At 37.7% G+C, this 25,371-nt stretch overlaps 1 protein-coding gene and 1 long non-coding RNA gene across 3 annotated transcripts in view; one reads left to right on the top strand and one right to left on the bottom strand.

Moving 5' to 3' along the window:
* The window catches only part of DPP10 (dipeptidyl peptidase like 10), a 440,873-nt gene that overhangs the window by 281,275 nt on the left and 134,227 nt on the right, over positions 1 to 25,371 (top strand). The gene's annotated exons all lie outside the window — the stretch shown is intronic.
* On the bottom strand, positions 10,673 to 11,051 carry LOC128790829 (uncharacterized). Its single transcript, XR_008431881.1, has 2 exons — positions 10,912 to 11,051; positions 10,673 to 10,720 (listed from the first exon to the last, which is right to left on the bottom strand). It is a non-coding gene; the product is annotated as an uncharacterized LOC128790829 (long non-coding RNA).

Below are 25,371 nucleotides of genomic sequence, written 5' to 3'. Positions count from 1 at the left end.
TCTCTTCTTTCAAACACAATGTTTGGTTATTACTGCTAATGCCAGTGAGTTATAAATACTGGCTGTTCAATGAATATTGCCAACTCTATCCTGTGCTGGAGTGGATTTTTTGGTGCATTCAGAGTTTTGTGACTGTTGGTTTGGAGGTCACATGTCCGAGCAGCAGTGAGAAAAGACTGTCAGGCCATATGGATGGAGAGCATTTCTGAAGGCTCTGATGAAATGTTTTCTTCTCAGGTTCTTCTTCAGCTTATTAGTAACTATTTTCTGAGTCAAGCAAGCATTTATGGTTTCAGTAGCATTTTGTCCTACTGTATTTTACTATGTGGCTTCATGGCAAGCAAGGCAGCTGAAAATCAAACATCTATATAATTAAAGCAGAAAGAAACATCTGAAAGACAATGAAGTTTTTCATCCCTACCAGTTTGACTTTATTTTTATCTCCAGCTATAATGAAGCTATTTATATAATAAAATATACTCTTTCTTGGTATAGAAATTGTTTCTTTGATACATCTTCATTATTGTGTCTACAGCTATAGGACACTGACTTCAACACAATTAAAATTCATGAGGAAAGCATAATGGACCTTCTTTTGAATGGTTGGAATACTTCAAGGTGCTAGTCAATGAAATACTAATACAAGTTTAATTCAAAAACTTGAAAAGATGCATCTTGAGATGGAAAGAGATCCTTCAATGGTAGTACACTGGTTTATGACAAAAAAGTTCTTTCTTATATTCAGCACTCAATGTCCAAAGCATTATCTGTATCTAAGAGTCAGCTACTATAAGGACTATTCAAAAATGGAATAATATGGCGCCTACTTTAAAATAGGTAGGACTGCACACAATGTGATGGTTGAAGAACAGCTTATAAAAATAATTTTATAAAGGAAAATATTTGTATTTACATGTTGTAAAGTAGTACTTCTGTGGCTGATTGAATTTTATAATTGGTTTTATTATCTTTTCTTAGCAGAGAAAATATTCTTTGCAATTGCTTAGCAGTAGCTGAGTAAAATAATTGATTCAAAATTTTTTTTGTAATTAAAGATGATAATCTTTTCTTACCTTATTACTAATGTCATATAATATGCTGACTATTAATTTGGTGCTTTGGGCAATTGGAAGAATATTTTCCCTCATAATTATTTTCATATATTTTCTAGGGAAGAAATACCGAAAAAAAAAAAAGGATCATATGTCTGTGATTTCCCTGATTACTTTTCGTACTTTAGACAGAAAGAAACTTTCGGTCTGGCAGCAGGCAATATGGTTTTTTTTCAGTATTGGAGCAAACTGAAGGGGTTCACCTCCATGTTTGCTACCAGAACCTTTGTGGTTGCACATCCAGTCAGTTTAGCAAGCAGCATTCCCTGTTATTTTACTTTATGTTTTTACCCAGCCTTCTGTAATACAAAAGATTTAAACTAATTTTAAAAACCCTCAAAATACAACCCCAGGAGAAGTAAAGGAAAAAAAAATTGAAAACCATGCTAGGAGTCCATCACTAAGAAGAAAAAGCCCATACAAAACAGATTCCCAGTTTATATGTCAGAACATTTTCTCCTCCTGTACTTAGAAAGTTAGAATGCAAGGATGTCCAGGAGAGGGAACAGCTCATGAACAACTGAGTGAATGAGTTCTATATTGCAGGAGTGGATTTTACATCATTTAGTGAAATTCTGTGATAAAGTCACATTATTAAATATTATGCTGTATAAGTGCAATGAAAAACTATTAATGTGATTAGCATTTTCTTACTGCATACCGAGCACTACTTCATTGAAAACTCTCAACTATTATAAAACAATGTTCATCTCATAAGAATACATCCATCAGAAGAAAAATGCTATGAAGTTTAGATATAACTAAATGGCTCAAAATTTAAAAGCTCATTGTGTGCAGAAGAAAGGACAGTGGGTGATAAAGAACAGGAAAGAACAAAGTGATTTGTATATGCAAAGGCCCAAACAAAGAACACTGATCAGAAAGTGAAATGTGGCTTAAAAGTCATCACACTTGCATTTCTCCTCCTAGCCACTTTAAATTTGATGAGTTAAGTAGATTTGTTGAAATACTTTCATGCATAAAATTCTTCCTTTATTTTTTCTCAGTTAATTTTGTGGAGTTGTGGGTATTAAAATACTTTATATGAGAATTTTTTTTAATGCTCTTAGGTGCATCATCAGCCTGTTGATGCTGTGTTACATCAGCAGTTAATGCCATATGGAAAGCAAGGGCTAAAAAGTTTTTGTGGACCAGAAAACCCAGTAATCAAGGGCCATTGTGGAAATTGATGACTGAATGTGCTAGTCAGCTGCTAATTATTTAATGTCAGGGGAGTTCTTCCTGAATTTTAGCAAAAATATGCACATGATCTTCTTGGGATGTATGAAACAGAATGAGGCTTTTAGAAATTCTAGAGTCAAACAGAAGGAAAGAAAAATACTGGATGTATTAATGTAATTAATGTTGAGGTGGGCTTTTTTTAACAGCTCCAGTAGAGTGGTTGTAGTTGTACACCCAGGGGGGGTTGGGTGGGGGGCGATGGACATTTCTTCCTAGGTTTTTAGAATAATCTCGTGTATGAAGGAATCTGGAATTGCTGAAATCTGTCTGTTTTAATTTTTAAATATCATTATTCTGTATAAGCTGCAAGAAATCATTGCGTGCATGGTAAGCTGCTTACTAAAAAATCCTTATAAAAAATAGATGCTGTGAATTTATAGTAGTCACACAACAAATGCTCACACATTTCGCTTTTACTTGAACTCATTTGATAAAAATAATTTGCTTACTAACTCAAAGACCATAGAGGGCAAGTTGCAGTGGCAGTGATGAATTTTGGACTCTTAAACCCACATTAAATTATAAAAATATTGTTCCTTGCTATTTGGGGTGGTCATGGCTGTTGTCTTCAGTCCCATTATACAGATGTTCTCACATCTGTGCAATCAAAGGACAGGATGAAGAGCTTTTGGATGTAATTATTTTTGTGTTTTCCTGTAGACTCCTTTGTCATATTATTGAATTGCCTTACAGGTATGATCATATTTACCTTTGCAGGAATGAAAAAGCTTTTTTTTCCATTTCAATAGCTGAAGAAATGAGTCAGAGTAGGAGTGATAAGTCTGCCATCAAGTGAGACCTCTATATTAGTGTAAGAAATGGAACCACAGTATTTTATATCCCAGGCTCGTATCTCTGCCCAGGGGTAATGAACCCCTTGAATTGACTCACTCTCCTAAACCATGAAAAGCAAAAACGTGGTACATTACTTAATATACCCTGCTCTCCCTTCTACCTCTATTAAGGGACAAATACACCAGAAATGCCAGAAAGACCACATTGCTTTTCTATCCCATGTCCCTGTAGGAAAAAAACCCAGCTAGCCAGGATAATTTTCCTGGTTTGCATGCACAGAGAGCATGGGGACCGGTTTTTCTCTCTGATCTTGTCTCAGTGGCACGTTGCAGCGATGATAAGGCAGCAGAGAAGTGAGAATTGAGAAATACAACTTCACTCTTTATGGGGATTTGTTGCAAAGCTGCTTCTGAAAGAACGTCAAGTACATACAGAACCGGTGGTGTTGGAGTTAGCACAGAGAACTTTGTCACTGATTTCAAAGGCTCAAAAAAGCAAAGAGGGGGAAGAAGTTAATCAAAGATCAGTTCCCAGAACTATTAGCTTTGGCTCTGACCACAGAGGTCATTGCACTGTCAGTTTTCTTTCTTCCTCATCTCTCAGTTGGGTCTGTGCTCACCTCTACAAGAGGAGTGAGTTGTGTAAAACACAGTGTAAGATACGTCTGAAATATCAAAGCCTTTCAATTTAATGTCAACCTCTGTTTTTTCTTTTAGGTGACAAGGTTAAAGGGGAGTCTCAAAACTCCCATGACTTACTTTCCTTTCTTTCCTGTTAATTAAAAGGCCACTATTTAAAAACTGTCTGACCCACATAACAAAGATTATTAATAATCATTTTATGAACAGGACTCTAATATTTTTCTAAGTATCAGGAATTAATTTGATATTAATTATGTTATTCCAAGGTCATTGTAAAATCTTTTGCTTGTGTATAATTAGTATTTCTTTCTACCACTAGGGACAATAAATGAGATAGAGCAAAGGAAGACTTCTACACCTTGATTTGTATTCACTCCTACCAGCTCTAGCCCTGTCTGTTTGATTTTAGTGGAGTTGCTCTTGACGAATAATAGTGAATATTATACTTTGCAAAACACCTGTGAACAAATCTGTGGCCATTCTAATCCAGCACTTTGCAAACATCTGGACCAAAGGCTCAGGCTTGCAAACTCTTAAGCACAGAAACATAACTTTCCATGTGAATCACCATATTGATATTTGTGAGCCAATTTAGATGAAACATTACAACCTGTACACAACACTCAAGATCATAATACAAGTGCAGTTGGAAAGGACCATTTTGTTATACCAGGAATCTCCAGGTATTTCCTGCACATGAAAATCACTTGTCAAATATTCCTGGGGGAGGTGGGGCACTGTGACCTAAATCAGCCTCACTCTGTGAAGGTACAGGGACTGTCTTGGGCTTCTCAGTTATGTGGATCTGTGGGGGTTTTCTCAGATCTCCAGCACTCTTCCTGCCTCCAGAGAATTTCTGCTGGGCTACAACTCTCCTTAATACACATACAGCTTTCATTTGGTCTCCGCAGAGCAGTAATTAGCTAGCAAGAGAGATTTGCTTTTTTTTTTTTTTTTTCATTTAGAGCAACATGTTATAAGACTTCATGACATGTTCAGGCTTAGCTTGAAAGCTCTTACACCAGGGAAATTGCAATATTTTAGACTGAGTTTTCTGAAGTGATTTTTTGTTACAGTGTGCAGAGGATTACACCTTAATTTTGAGTTGTCGTTACATGAACGGTCATTGCAAAGAATTTAACTCAGTGAATTAAATTCAGTGGTATTACTGCACAAAGAGGGATTCTTCAACCAAAACCAGTTTGAGATTCTTGGAATTCTTGGGGAGTAAACTTCCCAGAGGTTTACATTGAATTCCTTTAATATAGTGCTGTTTGCTTTGGATCAGGGCTCTCACCAGGATTAACTGCAGGTCACGTGTAAAAAGCAAGTAAACAAAATGAGAAATAGAGATTTCTGAAAGGGTGAGGGTTTTTTTTTATATCTTTTTTGCAACTCCTGTGTTCTGGAGATTTAACTCAAAAGACCTCTCATTCTTCCTTGCTGTCTTTTCTGTTTGTTGGTGATCCCAAGGATATTTTTATTCATTCTGTGCCTTCATAGAAATTGTGAAGACCTTGGGCCACATGGTGATGGTCCATTTGATGTTTTCTTGGCAAACAAACGTGGTTTCTGCAGCTCACCAGCTCTTTCATTAATAGTGCATAGTGACTCAGCTTATGTCACTTAAAGAGTTCTGCGCTGACCCAACATTTAAAATCTACATTTAAAGTAAAACTTTCCTATGAGTCACTGTGACACATCTGTCCATGTATATTCTGGAGGGGAACATGCATAGCAAAGGTTGTCCAGGGAATTATTAGAAACAGCTGACTGCTCTGTGTTTATCATTATCATCTAATATTTGCAAATAGTGTGGGATTAAAAACAATACAGCAAATAAACTCTGCTGCACAAACCCAAATTACATTTGTTATTTGATGAAAGATTGTTACCAGCCAAAATGGATCCATTTATCTTGAAAAAACAGTATTTTGATCCTTTTTTTGGTGAAAATTGCATTAAAGACTGAAATGCAGTCTCTTTTTCTTTCATGGATAGATGCTGGTCAGTGCCATGTCAGTTTGGAACAGAGTGAATATTATGCTGATGGAATTGTAAAAAAGTTTGTTCTATGATATTGGCTTTGTAAAATTTTATTGTAGTATGTTTGTTTTGCCAATAAATCTATTCTAGCATTGAGCATATCAACCAGCTTCTAATACAGAATTCAATGGCAGGTGTTAAAATCCCAAACTCCTAAAATGCTTAATGGTTTGGTGGTTTTGGTTTTGGGGGTCTTTATTTTGTTTTGTTGTTTGGGTTATTTTGCTTTGAAAGATTCACTGGCTTGGTACTGAAGATTTGATAGATTGGGAGGAACAAAATGGGCAGACAGGTGTGCACTTGCTTCATTGAAATTTTAATTAGTTATGAATTCTCAGGAACGAAATCAGCTCTTTCTTTCAGGAGTGTCTTGTGGCATTTCCCACAGAAATGCAGCTGCAATTGCCTGTGGTGAAGTGAGTGTTTGTTTTTGAAAGAACTGAAATCTTAACACAGTCAGAAGGTTGCCTATAATGTATATTTAATTGCGATGGTGGAGGCCAATTTTCTTTTATGTATTTGGAAGCATATTTGATGGTTAATTTGTTTTTCAGTGTACAGAAACTCCAAGCATTGCCTTCCCAGTCCCCACATAAAGTCTTTGATGAGGTGGTGCACAGGGGAGCTCCTTAGAGCTCAGGAGGAAATCCGGCTGCCTCGTCTGTAGGTTGAAGTTTGGAGTGGTCAGTATTTCACATTCTGTTGAAGCCTCTAGCAGCACAGTTTCTTCTCTTTCTCTCTGTCAAGGGTTTCTAATTCTGGGCAGCCATTCAGCTACACATTGTTATTTTTCATTTCAATGAGCTTTTCCAACCACCCTCTCTTGTTTTGTTTCACCCGTTTCTGTAACCTGTACTTAAGATGGAGGATTTTGGCTGCAGTTCTTAGACTTTAGTGCTGAGAGACTAAAATGCAGGCTTTGATTATCTTTAAAGCTTTGTTGTCTCTAGGACATGCTTTTAAACATTTAAATTCCACCTAGTCTGTGGATGCTTATCTGTTCTGTAGTAGGAAAGGTAGATGTAAGTGGACACTTGAGCCCATTACTCCTTTTCAGTAAAATACTGTTATTTAGAATTAAGCAAATTATTTACTTCTCACATTAACCAGAATAGCAGTAGAGTGCATTTTAAATGGATTAAGAATTGACTGATTGACAGACCTTACAATGTACTGTCAATGGGAAGTCAAAATGTCATGAGAATGGTCTGAATGGGGCTCCCCATGGGGGACCTGTGGGTCCCACACTACCCAGTTTGTTCAGCAGGGAGCTCAAAGGATATCTGCTGCTAAAATCCCCTGTAAATGATGCTAAGATCCTCATGAGAGTAAAAGCAATCTGTATATCTATGTCATATAGAGAAACAATATATGCACTCCAAGAGTATCTTCTATTTCTTTTACAACTAACACCTGTAGTCCTAGGGAAGAAGTTACTGTGCTGCAGTCATTCTGCTGAGTTGTATTTTAGAAACCAGTGACTCTGAGAGAGGTTCACCTGTAGGGATGAGCAAGGACATGTGAGTTTCTAGGATGATGTTCTGGCAAAAAAAAAAAAAAAAATAAACAAAAAAACAAAACAGCTCAGGGAAGTGGAACCAGCCCACAGCTCCTGCAGCTGTTGAGCAGGAGTAGAAGCAGAGAGGTGACTTCCAGCTCAGGATCTGGAACTGGCAGGTTCAATACAGGAATAGTCTTTCCAGTTGAGAGATCCCCAGCTTTGGAAGCGTTTTTGAGGGGACATAGGGGATGGAATATAAAATCTTTAAGGAGAAGATGGATTAAAAAAAAATTCTCTTTTTTTTCTGTATTCTGACTGGATATTATTCAGTCATAAATAAAAAGATATCCTGCCAAGCTAACAGTGAACAAAAGCATCTTCTACTCAGTTTGGAAGGATCCCTCTCCACTCTGTCTGTTTTCAAATGCCTGGATTGAGAAGCACAGAGGACTTCAGCTGTGGGACAGATAATGTATTGATCTGGACTGGGGCTTGAGTGCAGGTAGACATACTGTTCCTGTAATGAATTTACAGAAGTTATAGCACCTGGAAAAAGGTGACATTAAAAAGTAAATTCATTTGCCATTTAGGATTCCCTGTGTTTAGGAAGTCATTGGGGGCTTTCAGGATAACAGTTTTTGCTTCAGGTCCTAGGAAACTGAACACATTTATTTGGAAGACTGAAGGTTCAGTTCTACATTCTGCTGACCCAAAAGAAGTTGATTATACTCTTCTGAAAATTCATCCATATCCATTACCAAGGGAAGCCTTTTTTTTTTGCATTATTGTGTCACATTTTGAAAACTAAATAATTCTGAACACTATTCTCCCAGAGAAGGAGGAAAGAAAATGTCTCAGAATGATTGGCGTCTCCCTATCTAATAATGTGCAGAGCACATTAAAGTGACAGATGACTTTTGTACAAATTACTGAAAGTGGAAGCTTCATTCAGGGAGTGCTGCCAATATCTCAGTGTGGTGAAAGGCCAGGGTGCAGGAGCATAGCCCAGCCAAGTGACCTGCAATAGACCTTGAGTTCTCCTTAAACCACAAAAAACCCCTAAACCAAAAGCAAGCACTTGTGCATTATGTTGTTGTTACTGTTATAACTCACATGCTGATTATATCTTCAAATTCACTAAAGAAATCAGGTTAAGCAGGGTGTTAAAGTGTCAAGGTGCACTTTGTGGTTGTCAGAATCCATCCCCTTCACTTCTCCTGTTTTCTGTGCCCACTCTTGGGCAAGGCTCATGCAGTGAATGTCTCTTCTCTGAAGACTCTACCTGAATGAATGAAAGAGAATGAGGAGAAGAAACTTGTGCCTTGCCTTTATTCAGGTCCTTCATATATGTGAAGCCTTTTTTCGAAGACAAGGAGCAGATTAATTGTTTTTTGTTCCTCTAAGACTTGGCTACTCTTCGCAGTGCTCACAGAAAACTGCTACTTGTTTTTTGTTCCTGAAAGATCTGGGTTTTGAATAGCTGTCAGACCTGCTTTTATCCTATTACATCTTCTCAGGGAGTTGAAAGTGCAGTTTGACATCTAGGGGAAAAAATCTAAAACCTCACTTTCAAATGTTTCTTTCTATCTTTCATGTCCCCAGAATGGCTTTGTTTTTTCTCTTTTTTTTTTCTACAATCATAACAGCCATGCAGGATGGTTCTGTTTAGGCCCAGTCTGTATATTTGTGTGCTAGAGTATTGCAGTGATAATCAGTAGCCAGTCTAAAGGTGCCTGTGGGCAGAGTGAAGAAATGTGATCACATGCCAAGGGACTCACTGGAACACTTGTGGCTGCTTGGCTGAAATACCCTGGCATTGCTCCTAATTCTGCCTGGGGAAAGCACCTTTTCATGCTTGCAGATGTTGTGTTGTTGCTCCTCATGGGAGTCTGGGTTTGGTTAGTGAACCACAGACCTGGAGCACTGTCTGAGAGCTGGAAACTCAGCATGGGTCAGCCATACTCTGTGGATTCTGCAGGTTTTAAATAAACTAGAAAAAAACCCCGTTATTTCCATATGCAGTACACTCTGCTGTGGTGCTGGCATGTGAAAATCTTCCTTCAGACTAACCTTAGTGCTGGAATTTAAAGATTATTTCAGATATCTTAACAGAGATCAAGAATTCCTACATTTGGTATAGTCAGTTACTTAAATTTGGAATTCCTTTCTAATATCACACTGCAGTGTATAGAGACTGGGCTGAAATCTGATTTTTGGAAACCTCCCATTTGCAAACTCCTCTCTCATCTGTGGTGCTGCACACTGAAATGACAGGGTTATGTAAGTTTGCCTCTTGGAAGGACAGAACAAGTGACAAAGACAAGAGACATGAGAAATTAGCACCAGTGCTTAGAAAATATTTTTCTTTAAAGAGTGAAAATCACTTTTACAAGAATAAGGCAGGCAACAGAAGTGCTGCTTAAAATATATTTAAAATATGCCTATAAATTCTGCATAGCATTTCTGCCAGCATTCAGAACACAGGTAAACATCACCTGTATTTCCAAGGAATACTGGCAATTTTTCACCAGGTTCTTTTTTTAAAGTACATCTTGGAGGTTTAATGGGTAGATTAAACCCACTCAGATGGCAAGATTTGATCTGGCATGGTTACTGTTTGTAACTTTAAAAATAAAACCTCTATAAATAAAAGGCACATCCAGAGCTAATGTAAATTTGCATAGTGTCGATTAAGTTAATGATAGCATTATAGTGAATTATATTACTGATGTAATTGTGTTATTTATTTTTATCTTTGTACCTTAAGTTGGCAGAGAGAGAGGGTTTTTTTTAAAACTATGATAGAAGTTCTTAAATGTCAACAGAACTAATAACATCAGATCATCATCTTAGATTATCATAAACTTTTTAATATTGCAAAGTCCAGAGCTTGGAACATGACAGTTGCAGAAATGTTTGGAAGCAAAGATGTTGGCTCTTCCTTTTTAAAAAATCCAAACTCAAATCAATAACTATCTAGAGCTCCAACTTGAATCAGTCTCTGTTGATTAGGTGAAATTACCCTGGCATTGAAACCAATTGGAATTGCTGAAAATTCTGTTTTGTTCTGTTGGTTGCTAAGTCTGTCTCAATGGCTTCTGTCAGAATCGAAATATATCCCCACTAGTGATGATAAAGTAGATTTCACTGCTAGTGAGGGACTAAGTGATTGATATTTAGGAGTGAAGCATGCCCTGATAACTTATGTCTTCCCCCTTTTCAAGCTTGGAATACATCATTTGAGGGGGAGCTGAAATTGAAAGAGGCATAAATTTGTGGGAGAGATACATACGGGGATGAAAGGAATTTGCTGTACTTTTTCTTGAGCCTCTGGAGATAGTACAGGAAATTATTTATTATTCATGACAATTTTGCAATCAAAGCTGAAGGCAGAAAAAATATGTGATTAATAGACTGTTCTTTAAGCAGATCACCAGTAGGAATAAACAGATAATGTGTAGGAGGTATTGCCATCTGCACGTAAGTATTAAATATTATTGAAAATTACATTTTTCTTTGTCTCTGCTTCAACTGTATATTGAATAATAAAAGTTAACCCTCCTTGAACTCCCACCTCAAGCTTTCCTATTTCTGTGTGTGATCACTGCAATAGTAATATTATTGCTTGATACTATGCTTGGTGGAATTGATCTTAGCCCACTTATTGCTATTGATCAGAGTGAATAGGATTTCAGCTGTGTTCAGAATAGTTGTATTCCCTCCCAGTTTGTGATTTCATGCACGTTTGAGTGACATAATAGCTGCTTTATCCAAGCACACTGTAGTTCAGCAGGCATTATCACGGGTGGATCATAATGGCTTTGCATCTTAGTTTTGTGACATAAAGCTGGTAGGGAGAAACATAACAAGAGCAGTCATTGTGAGCAGCTGCTGTGCTCTTCTGGAGACAAATAGCAAGAAGCACCACGGTTCCTTGCTCTTCCGTGCTGCAGCAGCGGCGTGAATCACCGCCGTGATTGGGATAATGGCTGGTAGCCATGATGGCCCACATTATGAGACCCCGAGATTTCAAGTTTCCCACCGTGCTTTGGAAGGTAAAGATAATTCTGCAGATAGCTCAGGAAAGGCATCCTGCTCTGATTGTTCTGGTAGCTGAAGCTGTGCAGGATAATTGTTCGTAAGAATCCACGCGTGAGGCGATGTTACCTTTGTAAGGTCCCAAAATTGGCTGTTTTAACAGGGGCAAGCTTGTAATGGTTTACAGCTCTGTGACAGCTGTAGTGTGCTGTAGGATACAACAGCACTATACAGGAAAATCTTTTTCAGTATGATAGCAAAAACCTGCTAAATAACAATCTTTGTAACATAATTGCCTTCCCTGTGGCAGAAAGTGGCACATATAAGGACAGTTTTTGAGTCAAAGAGCATTACTGCTTGCAGACTTTATCCTTGCAAAGTGTAAGAGCTAAGTCTGTACTAGGAGACCATTCTTAACTCAAATGTCCTTCCAAATCTTTGTGCCTTTTCACATTATCATGGGACTGTCCTTGGAAATACTGAGCAATCAGTTCTCACTGCCTGCTCTCAGAAATACTCCATCATTTGTGGTGATTCTGTATCTAACGTACAGATACCAACTTTGCTGTCCCATGTTCATGGCCATTTTAATATATCACAGCTGAAGCTATGCCAGAAACCTTGGTCATTATTCATTCTTCTTTAGTCATATTCAAAACCAGGTGGTGATGACTCCTGCAAGTGGAATTAAGTGATGTCCTTTCAGACAGCACAGCCTGAAAATCCAGGGAAGGGGCAGAGCATGCTGTGCAGCCAGCATTTTTGAGAACACGTTATTGCTAGAAACAAAAGTAACATGAATTATTTACCTAGAAATATTAAACTTGCTTGAGATCACTGCTGGAAATAGAGGGAGTTCTGGGCCTTGTGAATCATTCATGAAGCTTTATTTAACAGAATTCTTTTTGTCTTCGCAGATCACTGAATCGTATTTTATAACTTTCAGGACGTTTCTGTGGGTTTCATTCTACTTATAATAGGTAGGGTTTTTTTCAATGCTTTGTAAGGAAGCACAGATCAGTAAAGTTACATTTTTATGTTTGCTTTTTTCACACATCAGGAGGTATGGAAAGGGGCAAAGTGGTGTGGGGAAGGAAGAGGAGGTGTGTTACAGTTTCTGCTTGATCATATACTTTGTCCCGTGTTTGTAGACACTGGGAGCTGAGGTACCCCAATTACTGAACCCATGGGTAGGATAGCCTTTAGCTGTTCCTGGGGTTTGCTCAGTAGCTCTCACAACTTAAAGTGCTCCAATGTTTACTTATTTTTCAGGAGTTTGTATTAAAAATACTGCTAAATATAACCAGAAACTTGTTTTCCTACATGTGAATATTTACACACTTAACATTTGGAGATGCACCAGCTAATGCTGATTCGTTAATATTCAAATGTGGGCTTCTAATACTATTCTCGGGACTTTTGACTGTTTAATAGTTTCAAAGTCTGAAAGTATTGCTGTAAGAATGAGAGGGAAAAAAACATGAGTTACTTTGGAACACCAGTGCAATCACTTGGTGCTTGATGTCATGGTGAGCAGTGGGGCTTTTCCTCAGAAATCCTCTTCTAAAGGAAATGAGGTAAAATGAGGGGAAAAAAAAGGAATCCTAGCTGGATTTAAGGAAAAGAAGATAAACACTAGAAATATCAAAACCTCTCAATTCAGAGAAGAGGTCCTCCTCTTCCCCCTGATGAAAGAAGAGCTATGACTGCTACTTGCCCCGAAAGTCAGAGGAATTATAGATCACAAGGACATCCTGAGCCCTGCTTGTAGACATGGCTTGTGTATAACCAAAAAGCACACTGAAAAAACACTTGAATGGTGTTTAAACTTATAGGCAGTTTAATTCCAGAGAAGTTCATCCTGTGAAAAATATACAGCCCAGCAGGTATAATTGTACAGTATTTCTTTATTTCTTATAAAATCTCTGGTGATATGAGATATTTCTCAGGAATAGTGCTCTTTTCAAATATACATTTAATAAAAAGCATAAAACAGCCAAGATCTGTTGGTATCAGTCAGATGAGCCACCTGTTCGTAGCACAGGTCAGATAATTTTTGTATTCAATCTGACTTCTTGCTGCTGGAAATGATACATTTGTAAAGGAAAAACATTTAGCTAATGAATAAAATGGATTCTTCTACTGAGGAGGCTTTCTCTACTTTGTGGCCAAGATTTTTCTACCCCATATCAAGACAAATCAATCAATTTGATTTATCTATAAAGGAAGAGGAGAGTACAAGTGACCTGCAGACCTTTGCATCCTGAGGGAGAGAATGGAAAAAAATCTAAACAATAATTAATTCCTACTGATAGTTTTAATTGTTTCTAACCTGCAAAAGTAGTTAAAAAAGAGTGGCTCTTAGTTCTCTGCTACTTGCCCAGTTGGGGGCTTGTGGGGGTGCATATCACTGAAGCAAGAGCCTTTTAATCATCCAAATTAGAAGGGAAATATATTCACCTATATAAATCCCTCTAAAAGAATTTTGTTAGTATCAAATGTATATACAATACGACATGTACTTATGGTGCCTATGGAAATACAATGATTTTATCCTAAAGTTAATATTAGATTTCATCATAGGATTTGTTTTAGGGTATCTCCAAAGAAGAATATAAATTGTATTTCTGCATTCACTGTATGCAGAGAGTTCCCATCTCTATGAGTTACTTTTTCATCTTCAATAAAATTGAGACAATTAGAGGGAGAAGTAGGATTGCTGCAGCACCTGTGTGACTGGAGCCTGTCTGGAAGCCTTTCCTTTCACAGCACTGATTGATCCCAGATCTAATAGCAGTTCTCAGGTCTTTTTCAAGAGTTGGGTGCTGAAGTAATTGTGTTTTGTCCTTTCTGATATCAGTACGAAGCTTGCTCATTTGCAGCTTTAAAAACTGACTGAATATTTTGCTATAGCAGCTGAACTGAAGAAAGAGAGAGGGAAGTATGTGCATTTATGTAAAAATGCTGATTGTGGGTCAGCTCAAGTACTGAGATGCTTAAGGATTTTTGCTGGATGAGGAAATTTTATTTGAGGTAAATGAGGCTTTAAGTTATTTTGAACAAATGTAAAAGTTTACATTCACAAAGTGTTTTAGGAGCAATTCATGGAAGAGGAAAGAAAACAAAGTTCTTTTCTATCTTGTAGTGTTTCTGACATTTTTTTTAGAGATGTGGCAAACCTCTTTTCAGTCTTTTCAGTTCAATCAGTCTGAAAAGTCAAGACTAACCCACACAAAGGTTAAGACAGGGACAAGTCATCTGTAAGGTCAGTCAGATCCTACTTCCTACAACTTGGCTTAAAGCTGTTGTGATTGCCAGTCAGGTTATTTGAACCTGATTTTGTGCTTACTTGGGTGACAGTGCCATCTGTTATGTCAAAAGACATAGTGGTAAAACATTTCCAGCTGAAGAACACAGCTTGAGCTCTCTTTTCAAAAGCTGATCTAAGAGATTTTATTTTCCTCTTCCCTTTCTCCAAAATACTTAACTCTCCTAATGATGAAACTCTTAGTGTGGTTCACCCAAGAAGCCTCTAGCTTCTGCCACTGAGATAATTTCTCTTTTAGAACTAAAAATAATCCTTTGGAGGAATTAATGAAAACTTGTAACTGTAGATCTACGAAAGTTATTATATACCTCTTATTTTGCCCAGCTTTATCAGACTTCTCTCTGCAACCTTTCTGTAATACCAGTTAATACTGATAGAAGTTGAAGGTGCAGGAATCTTCAGTCAGCACAACATGTCTAGGGAAAAGTCAGGTGTTTATTCTCTCTGTTAAAAAAAAAAAATCATTAAAAATAGGTCATCATTAAAATAAAAACCAGGATTTTAATGTACTTTATAGTGGTTCTGCTTCTGTTATGCTCAGTGATCACGGTGTTTCAAATTTATGGAAGAAGTGCTAATGTTATATCTGCTATATATGCTATAAAATGTACTTTTTCCCATTAAAAGAAATATCACAGGCTGGCATGTGACTGATAGGCAATATCAGAATGCAATCTGCAGAGAGTAGAACTCAATTCTCTGTCACTGGAAGGATTCAGACATTTCAGAATTCTGAAGCTGAATTTTAAGCTGTAAGCGCTCATTTTCTCTCTTGGACTGACACTGTTCTCTGCAGATATTGTTGATGTGGGTGCTTAGTTAAGCTGGATGTAGTATTTTGTTTCAAAGCCAGTTTCATTTCAAAGCCTTAAGTCTTTTACTTAAATAATTATAGCCTGTTCTACTACCTCACATCAGTAATGGGGTGATCTCTGCTAAGAAATCCTATGCACAATTATAAACTAGACACCAAGTGATAATGGCTTATTAAAACCCTCCAAATGGCCTCATTTAATGGGAAGTCTGTGTGGTGGTACCACACACCATATTAAATTGATTAGTATGTAGCTTTAAAAGGCAGAATTACAATGGAGGTATTACATGTAGCACCATATAAAGTGCTGCACCTAGAATATAATGAGGTTAAAGTCCTTGCAAGATAACAAAAAGCTAGTGGTGAAGGTCACACCAGTGGTGAAAGTCACACCAGTGGTGAAAGTCACACCACTGATGTGCTGTTGCTTCTGCAGGAAATTCAGTTTCATTTTGTAGCCAGAATGGCACAGAATCACCAACACTTCCCTTCCTGTCATGTGGCACTTTATTTCTGTCAGAGTGGCTGCTCCATGGTTGGAGGGCCAGCTCTGCTCCCTGTTTCTCCATGCTCCAGGCTGAGCTGCTGTCCCTGTGCAGCCACCCCGTGCACTGGGTGCATGATGAAGTCCCTGGTTTTGCATTCAGGCTCCGACACCTCCATCCCTGCTGGGGGTTCACTGAGCTCTGTTCCAGAGTCACTCCCGAGGAATGTCCAGGGCAGCCACTCTGAGATCTTCTCCATCTATTGAAAAATAGCAGGATGAGGAAGAGAGGTTTGCCAGCTCATTTTGTCTGCTGTAGATTTGAAGTGTCTGGGAAATGTTTGTCTGTAAGTATGAATTTGCTTTTGAAATCCAGTGAACTGACTTTTTACTTCAGTGCCTTTTATTTGCTGTGAATTTCCTGTAACACTCAAACATTACCTGCACAGGTCCTTCATGAATAGCAATAACTCTTAATGTTGACTGAATGAGAAATATAACTGTTAGATTTTATGGGAATATTTTGGGTTTGTCACGTCTCTCTGTATTACAGGAATCATCAGTTGGTGAGCTGAAATAACCTCTTATGTCTTCTGTAATGAGAATAGTCTTTCTTAGTTTTAGTCATTTCCTCTGGAGGGGAAATACTAATTTAAGGAATGCACTGGTGAACAGCCTGGAAGAATTTTGGCATGTCTGTATAAGTGAGTAAATACAATTTTTAAAGATTTTTTTGATCTACATCATAAATATTCATTCTGGTTCTGCCACAAGCAATGCCAATTATCTTCTGCAGCATTGTCCCCACATCTTTTCTATCTTCATATCACTTAAGAGAATTTAGCTATTGCTTCTTGTAGAAGATGCTTCCCACCAAGATGAAGAACATTTGGAAACCCATTTTATGTTCTGGGTGTCCTTCTCTGTAAGGACATCTGCTTCTCTTGTTCTTCTTCCATCTCATGCCTATATAATATGACTGATAAGAGCTACTGATTCTTTGCTTGCATGTGGAATATGAAAAAAACAGGATTTTGGTTTTAGTTGTTTGTTTTGGATTTGGTTGTTGATTTTGGGTGGGGGTTTTGTGTGGTTTTTTTGGTGTGTGTTTTTATGTTTGGAGTGGAGTTTTTCTTCCATTTTTTTTTCTCTTTTTTCATTTGAATGTAGTTAATTTTCTTCTAGCTTTAAGCTGTAGAGAGAAATAAAAAACTTAGATTCTTCCTTTACTACTATATCTAGTAAACCCTGATTAAAAGTTTTATTTATTGTTTCTTGTGTCATATTTAATGACAATCTTCTTTGAAGAAAAATTGAATCTACAAATACCTTTGTAGTATTAATGAGGTACTGGGGTATAGACTCATGTATACCTTTACTGCTGTTAAACATGTTCTTTTAAGTTATGCTCTCTTTGGCATATTTATGTCTTCTTGTTGCTGCCTTTTAAAAGAATTTCTGGCTTTTTGATAGTTTAGTTTTCCAATAAGATGTGCAAGAGGTCAGGTTTGGTGACTTTAACAGTTCCTTTACTCTTCAGTGTCATTGTTTCTGGTCTCTGCCTGTATGATTTGCTGTCTAGAATTAGGTAACCAACCCCGTAAGTGTTACCCATTTATCTTCCAGTATTCAGTTCAGCTGGAGAAAATTGGATGTAAATAGAATTAAGCCTGGTGAAAAAAAAAAAAAAAAAAAAGAGGAAAAAAAAAGTGTATTCCAAGGGTTAGACTAATAAATAATAAATGCTTTATCTTTATGGTTGATGCAACCTAGGGCTATTGGAAAGGGCATCTCTTACTGCAGAAATGCAGAAGGAAAACTAGAAACTTACTTTTCTATGCATTCTTCTAGACTTGACAATAATTTCTCCTGTGAAATATAATGCAGAATCCCTTTTCTAGTGCCCCTGCCTTGGGCAGGAATGACTCCCACAGCTGCCTCTCGGAGCTCAAGTGTTTTGCATGCATCAGTTCAATCTTTGTTACAGTATGTTACCAATGGAAGGATGCAGGGGAATAAATAAACCTATCATAGTAACTCAACTAGAAATACTGTCCATTTTATTTGCTGTCCAAATGGAAAATATGACTGGTTGGAATTCTCCTGACCACCTCAATTTTTGATGCCATCTAATGAAGGCATCAGAGTGCACCACCGTCACTGCCAGTGGCACCATGAGCAGTCCCAGAATAAAGTATAATAAAGTGGTCCTGTGCTCAAGCTGCTCAAAATCTTTTTGAACTCAAAGGATACAAAGCCAGGCAGGATGCTTTTATAGCTGAAGTTGCTCTGGGTGACAGGCAAAACACTCTGGATGTGATACAGTGTAAGTGATGGAGAAAGCAGTGCCCTTGTCTCTGCTGGGGTTTGCTCTTGGGGTTTTGCTTCTATGACTTACCAGTCAGAAGTTGCCTCAATGTATTAAGCTTTAAAACATTTTAATATTTTCTCTAAACTGACTTGCTATTCAAATGTTTCATTTGACATTTATGAAAAGCATTCATTAAAGTCTAGTTATGAAAGAAAAACCTATTTGAAGGGGAAAAAAATCACTAGTTTTGCACTTGCATGTTGTCAATGATATTGATTATTTATATATTAGTTTGGCCAGCATCTCTGGTGCACAAGTAAATCTAAATAAATTCATTATCTAGATGAAGTGATTGGTGCTGTGCCAGGGGAGCAGGTTCAGATCTGGTCTCAGACATGAGCCCTTCCCAGGCACAGGACTCTCATCCTTCTCCTCTCTCTGTGCATCTGCTCAGCCATGTCTCAGCTGCTGCTTGGTCTCACAGTGCTGGATATCACCCTGTCCTCTTCTTATTTTGCATGAAACTCAGGATTTTAATAGGCACTGCATTTGTTGATTGCTACTTAGAAGAGTTTACTTCACATTTTTGCTATGTGAACTGTATTCTTTTTTTAAAGTAAGCTATATGTGGAATTCTGGAATTGATGCTCTTCTCTTGGTGTGTGATGAATATGACATGATTTATTTTAATCGGACATATTGAATAATTCAGTGTATGAACACTTAGCAGACGGGTAGTAGAACTTCACAACAGGATGAGTATGCTCTTAAAAAGGGTGAGTATTATATTCCACGAGGTTGTAAGAAATCTTGATGTGGTCTACACTATGTAGCTAATATTTACAATTTGTTAAATATTCATAGGACTTCTTTATTGCATTTATAATTAGTGTATGAACATTTTCTGATGAAATATGTAAAGATAAATGTTGTATAGAGTTAGATGCCACATCACTTTAGCATTTCACTGTGTTAGGGTGTGCTGGCATTGGACTGCTTATCTCCCCTCAAATGTCTGTTTTACAAATGAAAAATAAATGCAATAGAATCTCAGATGCTAATTAGAAGTAGTACCTAGAAACCCAGAACTTGGAAATAACTGTGCTGAAAGATTTCAAAGGCTTTTTGTCTTAAAAAGCTAGCAGGTTAGAAAAAAATGGGCTGTGGATTGTTTATCACATAATGCTTTATTTCCATTGCCTTGTGGTGTTTCAGAAGAGTGTTTAACTGGCTATAAGGCTGCAGAAGCATGAGTGACAGCTTTTTGTCTTTCCATAGCTGAAAATAAAATTATATTTTATAGGTACTCCTGTAGGTATTGCTTATTTACTGAAAATGAATGTATTTTTCTTTTCTTTATATGTTGTATACACCTCATATTTCTCTTAGAGAGAAGGAGAACAGAGATTAAGTCCTGAAGCAAGTGCCAGGTCCAAGCTGTGCCAAACTTTGTCAGCAATGAGTTTCAAATATTTTGAAAGTTACATTTTTCTCCCAGCTGCTTTCCTTGCTATATGGAATAAGTAACCTGCTCCTGCCAAGAGTTACTCTATTTTTTTTCCTCTTTCTTTTTTATTTTCTTTTTTTTTCTTTTCTTTTTTTTTTTTTTTTTAAGTGAAAATTAAAGCACTTCTCTCTCCTCTTTTTTCCCAAAACCAGACATGCCAAGCATGTCCTCATCACTGAACACAGACTCATAGTGCTGATATTTCACTCCAGGGAGCTTGGAAGCTTTTCTTCCTCTGCCCTGCTGCTGAGTAAGGAATGTGAAAAGTCTTTCTTGGAGTCATTGGTATCAGGCCAAGAGTTCTTGGCATCTGCTTGAAACAAGACATGTATCCTCAAATGTAGTAGCTTCTTTCTTCCTGGGAAGTAGTTTTCTTCCTGGGAAGCTCCAATTCTGGGCTCTTTTCTTGGAGAAAAAAAGGTGGAAATCCTCTGTTTCCTCTTCAGGGCTGTGTGTTGAAAGCTGATAAAAGATGAAAGTAAGTGTTACAGAAACAGTAATGCTGTAATGCTGTCACTTCCTATTGAGTTTCATGTTCAGGGAAAATGCCAGGGCAGGAAAAGGAATGTTTCTGCTCTCTGCAAATTGGACATGTGTGATTTTATATAGAGTATAGAAATTTATATGCACATCTTAATTAAGTTATGCAATAGAAATTGAGTAGTTGTTATTTGGATACATCACTGTATCACACAACCTGTGTTTTTACCCTAACAGTGAATTGTTTCAGCGCCATAAACTGGATTCATACAGTTGAAGGGGCATTCTACAGAACAGAGCAGAGTAGTCTTCGATTTCTGGCATCTCCTTAATGTGCTTCACATTACACTGTAAAATTAAATGGATTTATTTTATTGCTAATTTCCCCAGGCATTATTACAGTCAAAGGTCTTTAAGTAAGGTGTTAATGGCATCCTAGTAGGATTTGTTTTTTTAGTTTGTCAGCTCATAGTATCAAGAGCTATAGTGGATTCTGCATTAAAGTGTTTAAAGCAAGCCTGCATGCTCTTTATAAAGGAAAACCCAACAGGAAATTACAGGCCTGGTGCCAGAATTGCAGGTCAAAATCCTTTAATCTTGGCTCTGAAAGAATTCAGGATAGAAGTACATAATGAGCTCTTTTGACCCTGAAATCTCTGAATGCATTGCATAAAATGAGTGCAATCTATTCTGCTTTCATCAGTTCTGACATTCCAGCCTTTATGTACTTGGAATATATTATTTGGAAGACAATATCAAATTCATATACTTCATATGAGTGTGTTGAACTACTAAGTGACTTCCTTGTAATGACTTAAATTTCAACCTGTAAACTAGAATAAGTTTGTCTTTAGAACTACTAAAACTGATCTACAATTGGGAAATATGGGAGCATTTTTGTCTGTGTTTCAACTAGGTGCATGAAAGGTTTGTGATTTTTAATTGAATGAAAAATGAAAATAACAAAATCTGTTTGACAATTTCACCATCAGGAAAATATTTGCCAAAGATGATAAAAATGAGTCAGTGTAAACAAATTTAAAATGCCTCTTTTAGAAAGATGTTTAATATTCTTCCAAAGCAAAATGTTTAGGTGTGAAAATACAAATGTTCTGCCAAAAGCAAAGTTACACCAAAACAAATTTTGTTCCTGCTAATGTATTCGGATCAGCCCTTGTATGCCTTTATAGCCTTGGTAATGGAGTAGAGGAGAAAATGCAAGAATCTTCCTATTGAGACTTTCCTCATAATGCAATGGTGCTTATTCTAGATCCCTTTAATAATTGCTAATTATGAGCACCAGGTATATTTTTTTTTCAACTATGGCACTCTGTTTTATGAAATCCTTCCAGTTAATTTCCTCCTTTTTATGGTACAAAAATAAAAAAACAGAAAACCAGACAGGTGCATTAAACTTTGAACAGAATATTTTCTGTGTGTCTAAAGCAGTTATTAAGCAAGTACGGACTTACTAATGAAGTTAGTGTTTCAATGAAAAAATGACACTTTTACTTTGGGAAAACCAGAAACTAATAAAATGAATAATAATGTTAATCTGAAAGGGGAGCCTAATTCAAATGGAAAATAAAAGCTGAATTGCTTGATTTCTCTGATCAGAAGCAGGTAAGAGGTGTAATTCCATGGAATAATGATTAGGATAAATTTGGAAACATAATTTAAATATTCATTCTTTGAAACTCATGTATGACTAAAGCATGGAGAATAGGTCTACTGTTTCACTTGCACATCACACCTGGAGGAGGCCTGTGCTCCTCCATTTGTTGGGAATGCTGTCAAATTGCCACTAAATGTTCATGCTGGTACAGAACAGTTGCTGGCTTGCCAAGAATGCCATTGTTCAACCTCTCCTTGATCTTCTTCTTCTTGTAATATTCCCATTCAGCTACATTTTATTTTAAATTAATTGTAGACATAAGCTGCACAAAATGTCCCTTACCAATGTGTCACCTTTGTAATTTTGAAAGAAGCAAAGTGAAGCACATGATGATAATATTAAGATAAAGACTTAATTGCTTGTGTCTCTTTCCTTTTGGAACTAAGACTTCATCTTTGAGCCAAATAAAATCTGTTGGCAAGTGCTCCAAAATGCAATCAGAATCCTTTCCAGGCCAGTATGACAGGCTTAATGCTGATGTGTTTTGATCAGAAGGCTTGTTTGTGTGAGTTTGAGCTTACACCTGAATTTTCTCTTTGGATCCTGAGGATAGGACACTTTTCTGGGTCATTTGCTCTCCAGACCTTCTTCCTGCTCTTACAGAGCTTGCCCAGAGTGTGCCAGGCAGGGCAGGACCTGTTGGGTGCAGCCAAGCACTGTCCTGGTGATCCTGCAGTCCCTGGCACTGCCTATCCAACTCCCCACTCTCCAGCAGAACAGTGGAATTACATGTACAGATGAAACAATGACATCCAAAATGAATGAACGCCAAAGGAGATTCTGCCAGTGTTTTCAAACGCTGGTGCCAAATCTGTGTTTCCATATCTATGCTGATTAGATACCTACAAACTCACCATCTAATTTTCCAATTACCTGGCATGGTTATGTCCCAAGAATTTCGGTAGTATGGTAGGTGGTGAACACGTGTGAAAACAACACCTAAATTGCTTTCATTTTGTGAGTTGAATTTAGATACACAGGATTTAATATTTCTTAATCGTATAAATTCTTAATGGGAAATGTGACTTTTGAATCTGTAATTTCTCTTCAAAGTACAGATGACTATCAGTAGAAATGATTTAATATAGGCAAGTATTTAAGGTTCATAAAAAGATACAAATAAAATCACAAAACAGTGCCTTGGTGTGATTTATATATTACTGAGTGCATGATAATTCCTCTGAGCTAATGATCTTCATTTAATCAACATCTTGTTCTCATAAATCAGAATGAGATTTGGAAGAAGCAAGTTAAGTAATTGGGAACAGAAAGTTGGCTACCTTTGTTTACTTTTATAATAAAATTTCTTTGTTTATCCTTCAGTAGTATAAAATAAAACAAAAATTCAGCATTGTCATTGTACACCTGGAAATCCTACTCCATGACCCTGTTTGCCTTGGATGTGCTCTGCTGGGTGTGCCAGACATGCAGGAGTCCCAGGAGCTGGATTACAGAGCTTGTTAAGGACAGCCCTAGGGCCATGTGGGTATCAGAGCTGTGATGTTTTCACTGTCTGAGCGCGGTGCTGGGCACTGAGCCACCAGCTCTGCCTGAGTCAGCTTGCTGAGATGCCCTCCTGGGGACTAAAGGGAGTGAGAAAACTGCAGCCCTATGGCTGCTCCAGAGACTGGCCTTTTACTGGGATATGTACATAGCCACTGAATTTTAATTTTCTCACTGCTGGGTTTTCTAGGAAATGCCAGTCGCATCTGCAGAAGTAGGGACGATGGTGAGCCCCCAGGAGCGATTGTTTGAAAGGCTTAGGGAGTTCACATTCCTGTTGCAAGCTGAAATACTCCGTTTTATTTGAGATTTGCAATTATATAGGAGTAGAGAAGCATATAAATCTCCCTTCATTGAAATCACTGTCCTCTCCAGAGGGTAGCCTTGCCACTTCAGCAGTCTGTGTGAAATCTGGCCCGGGCCACGCTGCCGGCTCCAGAGTGGAGCTGTCCGTGTTCCATCTGCCTTGGCTCAGCAGAAAGGTCAGCTCCCAGGGCTGCCAGAGAAGTGCTGCTCTATTGTGGTACTTTATTATCCCTCTGGGGAAGAGGCTGGAATAGGATGTGTGACCGAAACGGAGAATTTGTTCCCTAATTTTCTCACTAGTCCAGGGACGTGTACACTATTTGGACAACAGCTGTCTGAGTCCATTGCCAAGCTGGCTCAGTAATGGCCCTTGGTGCAGTGCAGGAGAGCAAAAATGTTCCCAGGTAGCTGGGAAAACTGAGGAGTTGTGTCCGAATTTTGGAGCTGGCAAAATACCAATGTTTGATGTTTCACCATCACCAAGTAAAGTGGGCTGGGAAAACCAGTGTTGTTAGAGATTTCACTATTCATCCTCTTTAAAATTTTTTAACATTTTGTCTAATTTGAAGGCTCTGTCTCTGACTTTTTTTTTTTAACGTAGAGAATAGCCAGCTAAAGTGTAGGTACCCAAGGTTGTGTGGTAACTCAGGCAGTGATGTGGCCTAGAAAGAAGGCTGTGCCATGAATGCTGCCACTTCCCCTCCCTTTCTTTTGGTGCTGATTTACTGTAAATTGCATTTCAACCAAAATGGAATGGACTAATAGACCGAAGTCTATTATCTTGGCTTTTAACACAATGAAATCATGTTCAGTGCTTCGCTCTAAGAGGGGGAATGAATATCCCTGACATTTTCCTCCATGTAATGACAGAGATACAGATGGAGAGTTCTGCATTATGAATAGTGGGATGGGGAAAGCATGGGGAGGAATGGTAGAAACAGTCCCATTTTGTGCTTTAGTCCATCAACTCATTGCTCTCTGGGTTAGATAACTGCATCCCATTTATGCTGGCACACACTTAGATCTTTGCATTTTCATTTATTTTTGTTAATTTACTTTGTAGTCCTTTGACCAGTTGTGTTCTAAAATGTGGGAGACTTAATTCTTCTTATAGGAGAATAATTATGGCACAACTCTTATTTTCTTTCAACTTTTTTTAACTGATAGACACTTAAAACTTTTTTTAACTGACATCCTTAAACAATGTCAGCATCCTGCTTTCAGATTGTGATTTTAGAAAGCTGAAGCTGAGATGTAGCTGTGTTATTCTGGGTATGCTCTTGAAACAGAAAATGAGACAGACCCTGCTGGGGCAGCCTTGATTTGAGAAATTTTGAGTGAACAGATCCATGTAAAGGTGCTGTGCTCACTCCTAAGCAGAGTACCAGGGGAGCAGAAGAGAAATGCATGACAATTTGTTCATCCAGGAAGACTAGAGAAGAAATAGCTTCAACAAGCTGTGGCTGCTCTATGCCACAGGTAGCAGGACCAAAGCCCTCAAACATTTACAGTTTAAGTTACGAGTGATTTGATAAACTTCTTGGAAAAACTTCGAAATTTCTAAATTAGAACAGCTTTCCATTACCAT

This window comes from Vidua chalybeata, chromosome 7 (assembly GCF_026979565.1).
Source record: "Vidua chalybeata isolate OUT-0048 chromosome 7, bVidCha1 merged haplotype, whole genome shotgun sequence".
Lineage (NCBI taxonomy): Eukaryota > Metazoa > Chordata > Aves > Passeriformes > Viduidae > Vidua > Vidua chalybeata.
The sequence above is the reverse complement of the archived record's forward strand: the minus strand, read 5'-3'. Positions and strand labels throughout refer to the sequence as shown.